General features: G+C 31.3%; 2 non-coding genes across 2 annotated transcripts; both read left to right on the top strand.

Moving 5' to 3' along the window:
- Positions 1-5,945: 5,945 nt before the first annotated feature.
- Trnay-gua lies at positions 5,946-6,104 on the top strand. Its single transcript has 2 exons — positions 5,946-5,982; positions 6,069-6,104. It is a non-coding gene; the product is annotated as a tRNA-Tyr (tRNA).
- A 3,124-nt stretch (positions 6,105-9,228) lies between these two features.
- Positions 9,229-9,358, top strand: Trnay-gua. Its single transcript has 2 exons — positions 9,229-9,265; positions 9,323-9,358. It is a non-coding gene; the product is annotated as a tRNA-Tyr (tRNA).
- The last annotated feature ends 5,440 nt before the right edge of the window (positions 9,359-14,798 follow it).

The raw sequence follows: 14,798 nt of genomic DNA, 5'->3' as shown, positions 1-14,798 counted from the left end.
ATAGGCTGAGAAAGGGTATAGTTTCCCTACATTCATAATAAAAATAAAACTTTTCTGGGGAATGGGTCATTCATGGATATGAGTTTCTGGGGAATGGCATTCTGGGGAATGGAATTCTGAGGAATGGGATTCTGGGGAATGGGATAGAACCAAAAAATTGATCCAAGTTTCAAAAATCAAATTAAAAAAAGTCAAATATTTGCTTTACTAATTGCTCAGTCATAAATTGAAGGTCAAATGTTTGCATTTTAGTCTTCAATACCAATTTTTCAATTCGCTAAATTAATCTGGAAAAAATAATGGCTATAAATCAAAAAACGTTACTTAATCCACCTTAAGGTGGTTGGTGCCTTCCTCGCATTCATGTTGTATTTTAGGTGGTATTTGCAAATTAATTTAAGAGTTTGTTTAATTTGTTTTCATTTTTTTTTTCATTTGTTTTTTTTTTCAATTATTGATTTTACTTGAACAGCTATTTTCAATTTTTTTTATCAACTCTTCAAAAAAAGGTGAAAAGTCTCATGAGTTATATATTTCAGTAAAAAGTTCGTGTAAATCTTTGTCGAGACAAAATGATGCAGCAACATAATTATTACAGATTTTTTCCAGAAGAGACGCAGACACTGCTTAAGCGATGTGGCAACCGGGCGAAACGCATGCAAGGGGGTGTGGCTGCCAATCCCCCGCGTGGTCAAAAAGTAAAAAAGCAAACAAACTCGGCTTTTGAGGTTATGCAAAAATCACCCTTTTTTGTAGCTACAAAAAAACTTTTTCTTGGCATAACTTTAAAAGTACTTCACTAAACAGAATAAAATTTAATAGGGTCTTAGGGGACCCCAAAACGAACAGAATAATGCGGATCCGGCCAAAATCGGTACGGCCAGTTCTGAGATAATCGTGTGGAATAAAAATCATGTCTACACACATCCCCACAGACATTTGTTCAGAATTTGATTCTGAGTCGATAGGAGTCGTATTTAAGAAGTTCATTTTTCGAGTGATTTTATAGCCTTGCCTCAGTGAGGTGAGGAAGGCAAAAACGGTACACTTAATTAAAATTTCAAATTATTATTTTACGATTGCAAATTAAATTTTACATCCATAACTGAGCCAACAGTTTCTTTCTGCTCACGAGAAAATTAGGTTATTTAGATCATGTATGGATTGTTTTTAATTTATTTTTTAATTGTAAGGAGCCACAGAACTCTGCATAATGTCATTTTTAGGCCGTTGCAAATATGTCACCCCCCCCCCCCCTTCAAAATTAGTTCGAAAAATCTGGGAGCAAAAATTTTTTTTTCATAAAGCTGGAAAATTTCAATAGAAATAGAAGTGTAATCAAATCAAAACAATCTAAAACGCCTTTTTCTGCATTGATAATCATATTTAACTTATTTGGGCTTGTTTAAAAATATTTTGAACTCTTATGAAATTACAATGTTCAGCACCGCAAAAACTTTTTTTTCTCGCAAAAATATTTTTTTTGTCAATACTTAGAAATTTTGGAAACTTATGATTGCAAAACAACTGGACAGGTGTGTAATGCATTTAAAACACTTTTTTCATTCAAATGTTGAAACCGTGGCCTGTATTTTTTTTTACTTTCCATTTAAGATATTTAAATGGAAATAACTTTTAACAAACAAATAACAATTTGATGCAAAAGCAAATCATAAGTGCACCTGCATTACCTAAAAGATAAACATCACTTTCCTGATATGGTGGGAAACCGTGATTCGATTGCTTTCCACGCAGCGCAAAAGAAACCATTTACACACTTCCCTCCAAGGGAGGGAACATTATATCCATCAGGATTGGTTCTAATTGCACCTCTGGTGTATTATGGCTAATGCTTGCCTTTGCAGCACATTGCGGTCTCGTCGTAAAATCCCCTTCCCCTTGGAAGCATATTTTTGTCGTTTTGATCCTTGAAAAACATTCGAACCGAATTTGCTTCCTCGTTTCATTTTCCGAGGGGTGAACTGTGAGATTTTTTGCTTGTGCGTTGAGGGAGAGAGGGGGGGGGGGAAATAACATAATTATGTACCTCTGCGGAAAAATTACGCTCTCGTGCGATTAATCCTCTGCGTGCTTGTGACAAGTATTGTTTTGACCTTTTTGTGAACTGCAAGGAAACTTTTCAATTTCCCACATCGAGTCATCGCGACGCGTAAGTGAGGGAGGACTTTTTCCTGAGAGAAACAAGAAATCGACCGATTCCCAAGAGAACCAATCCACTTTCTCATGAAATTCATGAGAAACGAATCTTTCTCAGCGCGCACACGGTAAAATTCGGTTGGTCCTTTTAATTGAGTAGCGAATGCACTCAACCGAACCGAAATTTAAGGACAATAAAAGACAATGCTAACAAGCCCTCTTCACGCAATTGTGTGCGTTCGACAGGGAGCTCGCAATAATGGACTCATCACTCGCCATTCAACTCCCGACCAACCAGCCGAGGAAGGTCCTTTTAATTGTCCTTTTTGTTGTCTTTGCAAATTTTTAAAGTCATCTCCCACTTTTGACCGAACCACGTGTCGGGCAGGAGTGCAGAACAGATGGGATTGTTTGTGGTGGGCGCGCAAATTTCCAACCGAACAGTTGCGCAAAATCTGCCCACTCATTCGGGAGTCGTTTGTTTGAAAAGGTTTGTGGCGTGTAATTCAATTAGAGTGGTCAACTTGTTATTGTACTGGACACGCCGCAAAGTGGACGACAATTGATTTCACTTAATTTGGAACGGTGAACTCTTTTGTGTGCAAAATGTTCAAATCATCACTAAATTTTTGAAATTAGATTTGTCTGATGGAATAAATATTTGCAATAGTATTTTAAGTTTTTTTCACGCCAAAAATCGACTCGAATTAACAGAAAATAACCAATGTTTTTTCGAAAATCTTCAGAATTCAGCAATCAGCTGAAATCAATTTGAACTGCATTTCTCTGCGTTATTTTTTTTACAGATTTTACAGGTTTATTTAAAAGTTATTTGAATTTTAATGAATTTTTAATTGAAATAACACCAAAAGTTATTTCTATGATTTTTTTTTTCGACAGATCTTATGTTTAATGTTTAATGTTTAATGTTTAATGTTTAATGTTTAATGTTTAATGTTTAATGTTTAATGTTTAATGTTTAATGTTTAATGTTTAATGTTTAATGTTTAATGTTTAATGTTTAATGTTTAATGTTTAATGTTTAATGTTTAATGTTTAATGTTTAATGTTTAATGTTTAATGTTTAATGTTTAATGTTTAATGTTTAATGTTTAATGTTTAATGTTTAATGTTTAATGTTTAATGTTTAATGTTTAATGTTTAATGTTTAATGTTTAATGTTTAATGTTTAATGTTTAATGTTTAATGTTTAATGTTTAATGTTTAATGTTTAATGTTTAATGTTTAATGTTTAATGTTTAATGTTTAATGTTTAATGTTTAATGTTTAATGTTTAATGTTTAATGTTTAATGTTTAATGTTTAATGTTTAATGTTTAATGTTTAATGTTTAATGTTTAATGTTTAATGTTTAATGTTTAATGTTTAATGTTTAATGTTTAATGTTTAATGTTTAATGTTTAATGTTTAATGTTTAATGTTTAATGTTTAATGTTTAATGTTTAATGTTTAATGTTTAATGTTTAATGTTTAATGTTTAATGTTTAATGTTTAATGTTTAATGTTTAATGTTTAATGTTTAATGTTTAATGTTTAATGTTTAATGTTTAATGTTTAATGTTTAATGTTTAATGTTTAATGTTTAATGTTTAATGTTTAATGTTTAATGTTTAATGTTTAATGTTTAATGTTTAATGTTTAATGTTTAATGTTTAATGTTTAATGTTTAATGTTTAATGTTTAATGTTTAATGTTTAATGTTTAATGTTTAATGTTTAATGTTTAATGTTTAATGTTTAATGTTTAATGTTTAATGTTTAATGTTTAATGTTTAATGTTTAATGTTTAATGTTTAATGTTTAATGTTTAATGTTTAATGTTTAATGTTTAATGTTTAATGTTTAATGTTTAATGTTTAATGTTTAATGTTTAATGTTTAATGTTTAATGTTTAATGTTTAATGTTTAATGTTTAATGTTTAATGTTTAATGTTTAATGTTTAATGTTTAATGTTTAATGTTTAATGTTTAATGTTTAATGTTTAATGTTTAATGTTTAATGTTTAATGTTTAATGTTTAATGTTTAATGTTTAATGTTTAATGTTTAATGTTTAATGTTTAATGTTTAATGTTTAATGTTTAATGTTTAATGTTTAATGTTTAATGTTTAATGTTTAATGTTTAATGTTTAATGTTTAATGTTTAATGTTTAATGTTTAATGTTTAATGTTTAATGTTTAATGTTTAATGTTTAATGTTTAATGTTTAATGTTTAATGTATAATGTTTAATGTTTAATGTTTAATGTTTAATGTTTAATGTTTAATGTTTAATGTTTAATGTTTAATGTTTAATGTTTTGAAGACAGGAAAAAGTATAAACATTCAAATAGTGAACATTTCATTGGAAAATTATTTAAAATGCATTATAAACCTGTCCAGTGGCTTTGCTATTTTTCGTTTCTAAATTATCTTAGTATTAACTTTTTTGTTAAGAAGAAAAAGTGGTGCTGCTGTACATTGGAACATCATAAATATTCAAAATATTTTGAATATTTTGAAGGCCAAAAATAGGCCAAAGGGAATTCAGGTCAGAACTCGACACAAGTACGAGCTCGATTACCGTAAACATTTTCAACTATAACTCGGGACTCAAACAAACAAATTTAACCAAACTTCGGGGCAATGCTCAGAATGGTCAACCAAACAAAACGTGTTTGTTATTTTTTACATTGCGTTCTCTATTGTTTGTTTATGGTCAAACATTAAACCGCGGTTTTCTCGGAACTTCAAAAAGCGACATACGACAAGGTAGCACAACAGAGTCGTTTTGTATTTTTTTTTTTTTGGTTAATTGTCTGTTTCCGAATGTCTATTCCTAATAAATGCCATATAAGGCTTTCTAGACTCAGTGAAAAAAATATAATTTAACTCAAAAATGACGAACTCCTCGTCACAGTGTCCTGATGCAAACAATGATCGAGCTGTAGCTGTCACAGACCGGCGAAGTATGTTGGCTGGCATATCGAGCGGTCAGTCAAAAAAACCAGCTAGAAGTCGCATGACAAAATACTTTTGGTAGAAAGAGATAGGAAACCTGATGCAAACAAACGTCCAGCTGTCATGTAAACATACTTTAAATGTGTTGGTAAATTTCTGACTAGAAAGCCTTATTGGGGTCATATTTGAGCATTCAATTTCGTGATTTGATTATACGAAGTGAAATTTAGCAGGACTTCGGATAATTGAGTCTGGAAAGAGTCAAGTCAAGCCAGTTTAAAATTTTTTTTGTGATATTTTTAGATTTAACATTGAATAAATAACTCAAAAACTAATAAAAAATCAAAATGAAGTTTGAGTTCAAAAGGTAAGACTTTTGGTGTTTTAACCATGTTTTGAAATTATTTTAGTACTTTTGGTTTTTATCCGAAGTTTAAAATAAATAATTTCTACCTGGAGTGTTTTTAGTCACTACAGTCTAGACTCGATAATCCAAAATTTCCATAATCTGAAGGTTTGTATGAGACTTTGGATAATTGAATCTTGAACAAAAATTTATTTTTCGAAGTTTTTTATTTATTTTCTTTTAACATCAAACCCGGATTCTCACTTGAGAATAATCATATTTCGATATTTTTTTTGATTCGATTATCCGAAGTGAAATTTGTCCAAGGGCTTCGGATAATCGAGTCTGGACTATATTACTTTACGATGTTTTATTTTTATTGTTTGCAGGTTCTTTTGCTAATAGTGTAATATCCTCTATTACAAAGGAAAAGACCAATCTACAGCTGCATGTGTTGTCCAACCTGCAAGCTCCATTCACCACTCCTTCGATAGCTCAGTTGGTAGAGCGGTGGACTGTAGACTGTTGAAACAACTCACCTGGGAAAGTGATAGTTCAGCACATTTAAGTACAATCACTTCTCTCTGGTGAGTGCGCACTCGCAGTAATCCATAGGTCACTGGTTCAAATCCGGTTCGAAGGATCTCTTTTTTTTTATCACTTCGTTCCCAATTGAATCTCGGTCCTAATCCCTCAGGTCATTCCCACTGATGGTAATCTATATTTTTTTCCATATTGTTCGAGCAACTCGATTAGCGCGCGTAACATCCCGAAATCAAACAACAACAAATTTGAAACTGATGTTAATCCCGAAAGTGTGGCCCGGTTCCACTTGTCAAGGGCTCCAATGGCAGAGAAGGTCTTGCTCAGACAAGTGGACTTATCTTGATCAGAATTTATGGACGGCACACGGCCGGGCGCAACGCCGCTGTCACTCATCAGTCATATTTTTGTTCTCCGCGTAGAAAAGTTTTATTTATTTTCCGAAGATTGCTTTTCGCGGTTTGGAGAATCGGTCCCAGGAGGAGCGCGGTAGAATCCGTTTCGTCCTTCAATAAAAATTAGAGCCCTTCGGCAGGAAACTCGTTATCCACGGCGTGTGTGCGCGGCCACGTGGCGCATCCAAGTTCGGTGTGTGTTTGTTGACATGGCACTTTTTATCTTTTTTTTGCTAAGCTTTCCTACCCAAAACAGTAATGCAATTATGGTTTATGTTTTATGAGCATATCCTCCCCCGCGCAGCGTGCACGGGGATTTCAATTTTCGCTTCCCAATTGATGAACACTGGGCCACACTTACTGGATTTACACCCAAACGAAACGAAAACGATAATTCTCGGTGAAAGGGTTCTTTTCGGAGGAACGGAACGTGGGAAAGCGACGGTAATTCAAGAAGGCAGATTAAATTGTTGTTGACTCACGATCGGTTGTTTCATTTTTTCCGGGAAATTCCTTTCGAGTGCATGATTTTGGGATTCTTGCTTACTTACTTACTTACGGGTTTGGTATAAATACATCGACTGATGATAACTCAATGGGAACGAAGATCATGAGAACAGGCTTCGACAGGTTGGGGGAAGTAATTTGAGGTATTTGTTGTTTTCAGAATTATCCCACGGGATAAGCGGATTGAGTCGCGAATGCTTTTAGTGTGGTTGATGGCAAGTTATCTTCAAGCGATGAGAAATCTTCAAAAATAATAATAAATAATAAACTAATATTTAACCCCATTTTATCACTAGAAAGCATTCAACATCAAAAGCATGTTGGATTTTTAAACTTTGAGCAAATAAATCAAATAAATCAAATAAATCAAATAAATCAAATAAATCAAATAAATCAAATAAATCAAATAAATCAAATAAATCAAATAAATCAAATAAATCAAATAAATCAAATAAATCAAATAAATCAAATAAATCAAATAAATCAAATAAATCAAATAAATCAAATAAATCAAATAAATCAAATAAATCAAATAAATCAAATAAATCAAATAAATCAAATAAATCAAATAAATCAAATAAATCAAATAAATCAAATAAATCAAATAAATCAAATAAATCAAATAAATCAAATAAATCAAATAAATCAAATAAATCAAATAAATCAAATAAATCAAATAAATCAAATAAATCAAATAAATCAAATAAATCAAATAAATCAAATAAATCAAATAAATCAAATAAATCAAATAAATCAAATAAATCAAATAAATCAAATAAATCAAATAAATCAAATAAATCAAATGATCTCGGAAATCTCTGGACGTAATATATGAACAATTTTTAACTGTAAAAAAATGCAAAATTTTAATAAATTTATGACAACACCATGCATTTTGTATAAATTACTTTCAAGTTGTCATTTCTCAGCTAATTTAGTACCAAACGAAGCAACAACATTTAATTTAAAAAAAAAATCAACATTTTTAAATGTGAAATTAAATTTCAGAAAATATTTATATGAAAAAAATAGAACATTTCACAACGGATTAATTCGTATCGAATCAATAGTTGCCGAGTTGATTGGAAAATGGAGGCTTATTAGGACACAGCGAGACCAAAACTAGAGTACTTTTTAATATGTCCTAATAAAAAAAATATTTTTCGAATGTTTTGACATGAAGTGCCTAAAATATTTTCGATATTTTCCAAAACAAATGTTTAGTATCACCACTCCAGTGCCAGATTTATTACCACCCTTAACTCTGTGTCAAAAAAATAAAATCATATTTTAATCCCTTTAAACTGAAATTAAATCAAAAAAATATTGTTTTCCGTGTACCTATAAAAAAATACACATTTTTTTACACAGAACCTGTCACCATTCCCAGATGTTATTGTTCCATTTTTTTTCTATGCAACTTATAAAAGAATGCACCAAAACATGACCTACAACTTGCCGATGACATCAAATCGATCAGATTCTTTTTCTGATTTAAAAAAAAAAATTTGCTCAGTTTCGAGCTCGAATCAATTCCATTTCATTGATGATTCATTGATATTTATATTGAAACTGGAAAGTTCATTCGTCAAGCTGTTTAAAATTATATCTACCTTGTAGAAATGTAGACGTCCACAATAATGCATGGCGCTGATTAGAATTCATAAAAATCTAATCTTTTTACTGTTATAGTAAAGTAAGCTTTATGAAAAAAAAAACTGAGTTTAAAAATAGCATTATTAAATTTACTTCAAAAGGAGTGAGGGTAAACCAAGACAATGTTAGGGTAATCAGTCTATCAGTGAAATACAATCTGAAATAGCATTAAATTATTTTAAAAAAAACATCATTTCACTATATTTTCTTCTGTAATTATTTGATCAAATGTAATGAAACAAACGCAAAATTCGAACTAAAAAGTTCACAATTTGCATGCAACCATAAAAAATACATTGCTGCAGTAATGGGAAACGTGAGGCTTAAAATAGACTTAAATCGCGCAAAGAAATTATGCAATCGCTCGCGCACGAGACGGCTTTGCACTGCTTTCCTTTCACTTGCAGTTGATTGGCTGCTGGTACAGCAGCAGCAGAGGTGACTTGGATTTTGGGCAGGGGCAAATGGAGTTGCCTTGTTTAAGTTGGAGATGATAAGCAATGAAGGTTTTTTTTCAAGTTCAGTGTTTTTTTATATAACTCATGAGAATGTGTTAAAATAATGAAATTTTGAACAATTTTTAATTTTAAGTGACAAATATAACTAAAACTTTTTAAATCCACATTGTAAGGTTTATTTTTCCATGAAAACATCAACATTCATCAACCTTCGATAGCTCAGTTGGTAGAGCGGTGGACTGTAGACGAAGAAACGCGTGCAAACTGTCTCAAGTGCAGCTTACACACGAGAAGCAGCAGTTATCCATAGGTCACTGGTTCAAATCCGGTTCGAAGGATTACTTTTTTGCAGTTAACAAAAAAGGGGGTTTGAAGTAAATTAAACTCAAACAAAACAAGTACATTTCGCTTCGATTAACTCTATCAACTTTTGTTCACACATGGCGATTTCGTTACAGTCAGTGTGACAAGTGCTGTCAGCTTCAGTCAACACACAAAACTCAACTCTTTTTTTTCTGTATTCCTGCCCGGTTCCCACAAGAGGAACCAAACTGCCACACTCTGATGGCACAGATTCGCCGGAATTTGTTCCCACTCTCGTCGGTTTCCCATGGCCACACACACACACACGTAATCACTTTCCGTTTTTTCCCAGCAAACTTTGTCTAGCGCCCGTTTCCCACAAGAACTTTGTTTCCCCACAGTTCTCGTCATTTTTACGAGAAGTCAATCAAACATTCAGAGTTTTTGTGCCTCCCTTCTTCCGCTACCCCTTTTTCCCAACAACAGTGGAATGGTTCCGAACGTCATATCATATTTATCATGCTCTCTTCTCTGCTGGCTGTTGCTGCTAGTTGGTACTTCACCACATAAGCATTGCCATAGTAAAATGTTCTCTTCTTCTTGTCCTTGTCCAACTTGTGCGGATGTCCGATGCACTCGGAATGCGCTGTTGCATTTTGTTTGAATTTGTTTGGTTAGGGATGTTTACAAACTTATACTTTACATCAGTTTTGTTATTGTTTGTTCGTATATATTTAAAACATTTAGTTCAATACTTATTTTGTTTTACGGTGAAGATTTTGGTTTAGTTTATATTTTTAGATCGCATATAATTCTGATGTTGTGCATTCACTTGATTAAAATATACGTTTTGCCTTCCTCACTTTACTGAGGAAAGGCTATAAATTCACTCGAAAAATGAACTTCTCAATTAGACCTCCTAGACCCACCTTCATGTATACCTATCGACTCAGAATCAAATTCTGAGCAAATGTCTGTGTGTGTGGTGGGATGTTGATCAAAAAATTGTCACTCGATTATCTCGACATTGGCTGAACCGATTTTGTCCGTTTTGGCCTCATTCGATCCGTCTTGGGGTCCCATAAGTCGCTATTAAAAATTATGCAGTTTAGTTAAGTACTTCAAAAGTTATGCTAAAAAAACAATTTTAGCGAAAGTCCGGAAGATTGTAAAAAGGGTGTTTTTTGTAAGAAACCCCGTCGTGCTATACATTTTCAGAAAGGTATTTAAAAGACCTTTCCAACGCGTCCAAGACATTGAAGATCTGACAATTCTATCAAAAGTTATAAGCACTTAAGTGTTATTTATACGCTTTTTGGAGGCCGGATCTCAGATATGTTGATGAAAACGTTGTCCGGATCTCTCATGCGACCTATCATTGGAAAGGTATTCAAAAGGGCTTTCCAATGCGTCCAAAACATTGAAAATCTGACAACTCTATCAAAAGTTATAAGTACTTAAGTGTTATTTACGCACTTTTTGCATTTTGGATAGCACTCTTTAAATGTGAGGAAGGCGCCAACCACCTAAGGGTGGATTAAGTAACGTTTTACAATATATTTTCTTTTTATTTTACGCTTGATTTATATTTGAATTTAAAACTTTTAATTACAGGTTAAATACTGCCAACCCTCTAACGCCCAATTTTTGCCTTCCTCACCTCACTGAGGCAAGGCTATAAAATCACTCGAAAAATGAACTTCTTAAATACGACTCCTAGATATACCTTCACGTATACCTATCGACTCAGAATCAAAATCTGAACAAATGTCTGTGGGGATGTGTGTAGACATGATGTTTTTTCCACACGATTATCTCAGAACTGGCTGAACCGATATTAGCCGAATCCGCCTTATTCTGTTCGTTTTGGGGTCCCCTAAGACCCTATTAAATTTTATTCTGTTTAGTTAAGTATTTAAAAAGTTATGCCAAGAAAATGATTTTTGTAGATACAAAAAACGCCATATGCGAAACGCCCGGTTGCCACATTGCTTCAAATGAGAGTCTGCATGTTTTCTGGAAAAGTCTGTATCAGGTATATATTTTTTTCATAAACTTATTTTCATTATTACTTTATAAATGTGAGGAAGGCACCACCTACCTAATGGTGGATTAAGGAACGTTTTTAGATTATTTTTCTCTTGTTCAGGAGGTAATTTTAGGCCATTTTTGTGTTATGAAAAACTGTACTTCTCATATTTTATGTTTGCCTGGTTCATTTTCAGTATTGTATTTGCATGTATCAAGAAACTGCCAAGCTTAAATTTCCTCAATTTTAAAAATTGTTCTTTCCAATGCTTTTTTTTTGAAGATCAAGACTGGTTGAAGATTGATTTTTGTCGATTTTTGCAGATCGAAAATATTGTACTTTATGTTATTTTAATGGACATTACTGCCCCTGTTTGCATAAATGTCCCATATGCATTTTCATCAGTTTCAAATTATTGATGCAGTTTGGTTTAAAATCGAGAGCTCTTTCAGATAAATCAAAAATATCCAGTACTTTGTTCGAAAAATCTCGACGAAATCCAGTTTGTTCGCGAAAACTTAACAGGTAGCTTTATGTGTAGGACAAACTTTACTTGCGTTTTTCTCAGCTTGCTGTTTTTGCATATGTGACATTTATGCGATCATGGCAGTTTATCCATGTGAAAAAAGCCATTTTACATTAAATTTTTCCATACAAGTCTCCATTTTTTGAGGAGAAATTTCTGATCGATTTGGTGGTTAGGATTTTTTAGGATCCCGATTTTGTATTTCCATTTTATCACTAATGGTCAAATTTCCATCATTTGTGCGAGAGTGATGAAAAATTTGTATTTTTTTTATGTTTATTTGTTAAAACTACTGAACATTTAGTCATACCAGGTTTTACCAATTTTTAAAATTACTTTTTGAGATGTAAAAATCAAATCGGCAACCTGAAAGGATGTATTTTATTCAAATGAATTTCATTCTTTTGGGTAATTTCTTTAAATAAACAAGGCGAGTACAGATTTCTACCCAGAAATTTCGAACTTTATTTTCATTTTTGTAACTTTTGAATTGGTTTCATATTGTTTTAAATACATAGAATAACGTTTATTTTAGTATTTTAATTAAGTAGGGCACTTTAAGACTTTAGCAATTTTTGGAATTTGGAACCACAGATCAAATAAGAAAAAAAGGAAGAGAAAAAATATTTTCAAATATATAAGTTACGGAAATTGCTTTCCGCATAATTGATCGACGCCCTTTGATCATGAAATTTCTATAACTTATATTTAGCAAATTTTTGGGAGTCGCATAGCTGTAATAATGTGAGAAGTATCACAAAATGCTGTATACATTATTTTGTGATACTTTTTGCAAATAAAATTGAAAGTTGAGCTTGAAATTCCAAATCTAATTTTTTGCCCCTTTTGATCCTAGGGTCAGAAATTTTAAATACCATTTTGGACATGACCAAAAAATGTTAAACATTATACTAAATAGATTGTCATCGATTTTTCCAATGAACATTTTAAGTTGATTGATTTATTCTAAAGTTTTTGAAACATAATAATCAAGTAGTAGATGTTTAAACATTTTTTTTGTAATTGCTCAAGAAAGCAAATGAAAAGTTCTTTGTTTTTCAAGCATTCAAGAATAATTTTATGAAATTTCAAGTGTTTCGACTCATCTTTTTTTGTAATTTATTGACACAGTTATTTTTTTTTATAATTACAAAGAACATTCATACACACACTTAAAAAAATGAGTTCGCGTAAACGTGAACAGAGTTCATGCCACCGGGAACCAGGAGGAAAACTGTTCAACTTTTATAGTGCATTGAAATCGGTCTTTTTTTTTAATTTTAATTTTTGTATTTTTTTATCCGTATGAAACTTTTTTGGTACCATTTTACATCATTAGTTTGTCCATATAATTTTCCATACAAATTTTACAGCTGTCCATACAAAAACAATGTATGAAAATTCAAAAATCTGTATCTTTTGAAGCAATTTTTTGATCGATTTGGTGTCTTAGACAAAGTTGTAGCTTGGACATGGACTACACTGAAAAAAATGATACACGGTAAAAAAAATGATGAGTTTTTATTTTTAACTTTTTGTCACTAAAACTTGATTTGCCAAAAAAAAAACATTATTTTTATGTTTTTTTTTTTTATTTTTTGATATGTTTTAGAGAACTGAAAATGCCAAATTTTCTGAAATTTACAGGTTGTGCACAAAATCTTTGACCGAGTTATGGATTTTTGAAACAATACTGATTTATTAAAAAAATCGAAAAATTGGTCGCAAAAATTTTTCAACTTAATTTTTCGATGTAAAATCAAATATGCAATCAAAAAGTACTTCAGCGAAATTTTAATAAAGTGCACCGTTTTCAAGTTAAGGCAAATTTTGGGTAACTTTTTTTTTAAATAGTCGCACTTTTCAATTTTTTTAAAATTAGTGCTCATGTTTGCCCATTTTTTAAAATAATAATTGTGAAAAGCTGATTATATTCTCTATATTTTGCTTTTTTGAACCAAATATTCAATATTGCGCCCATTTTTAATATGTGAGTCTTAGATTAAATCTTTTTAAAATATTTTTTTCGAAAAGATCGAATGTTTCATATCTTAACATTGAAAATCAGACCATTAGTTGCTGAGATATCGACATTCGAAAATGGTGGGTTGTTTAAGTGAGACTTAGAAAACATCAATTTTCCTGTTTTAACCTTTGCATGGCAATTTCTCAGCAACTAAGGGTCGTATCAACAAAGTTCAAAAAGCAAAATATAGAGAATTTTCTCAGCTTTTCAAAAATATGTTTTTCAAAAGTGGGCCTAGTTGGACATGTGGACTAGTTTTAAAAAATGAAAAAGTGCGACTATTTTTTTTTTAAAAGTTACCTAAAATGGCCTTAACTTGAAAACGGTGCCCTTTATCAAAATTTCACTAAAGAACTTTTTGATTGCAAATCTGATTTTACATCGAAAAATGAAGGTGAAAAATTTTTGTGACCAATATTTCGATTTTTTGAAAAATTGTATTGATTAAAAAATTCATAACTCGGTCAAAGATTTTTTGCACAACCTGGAAATTTCAGAAAAGTTGGCATTTTATGTCCTCTAAAACATATTAAAAAACGAAAAAATAGGGTTTTTTGCAAATCAAGTTTTAGTGACAAAAAGTTAAATAAAAAATCACCAAAAATTTTTTACCGTGTATCATTTTTTTTCAGTGTAGTCCATATCCATACCTAAAACTTTGCCGAAGACACCAAATCGATCAAAAAATTCCTTCAAAAGATACAGATTTTTGAATTTTCATACATCATTTTTGTATGGACAGCTGCCAAATTTGTATGGAAAATTATATGGACAAACTAATGATGCAAAATGGCTTCTTTGGGCATACCGAAGGCACCACAAAAGTTTCAGTCGGATTAAAAAATACAAAAAAAATCGAATGACCGAAATCTGAGAGAACTGCTCAAAAGATAT

Source organism: Culex quinquefasciatus, chromosome 3 (assembly GCF_015732765.1).
Source record: "Culex quinquefasciatus strain JHB chromosome 3, VPISU_Cqui_1.0_pri_paternal, whole genome shotgun sequence".
Lineage (NCBI taxonomy): Eukaryota > Metazoa > Arthropoda > Insecta > Diptera > Culicidae > Culex > Culex quinquefasciatus.
Note: the sequence above shows the minus strand (reverse complement) of the source record. Positions and strands in the feature narration are given on the sequence as shown.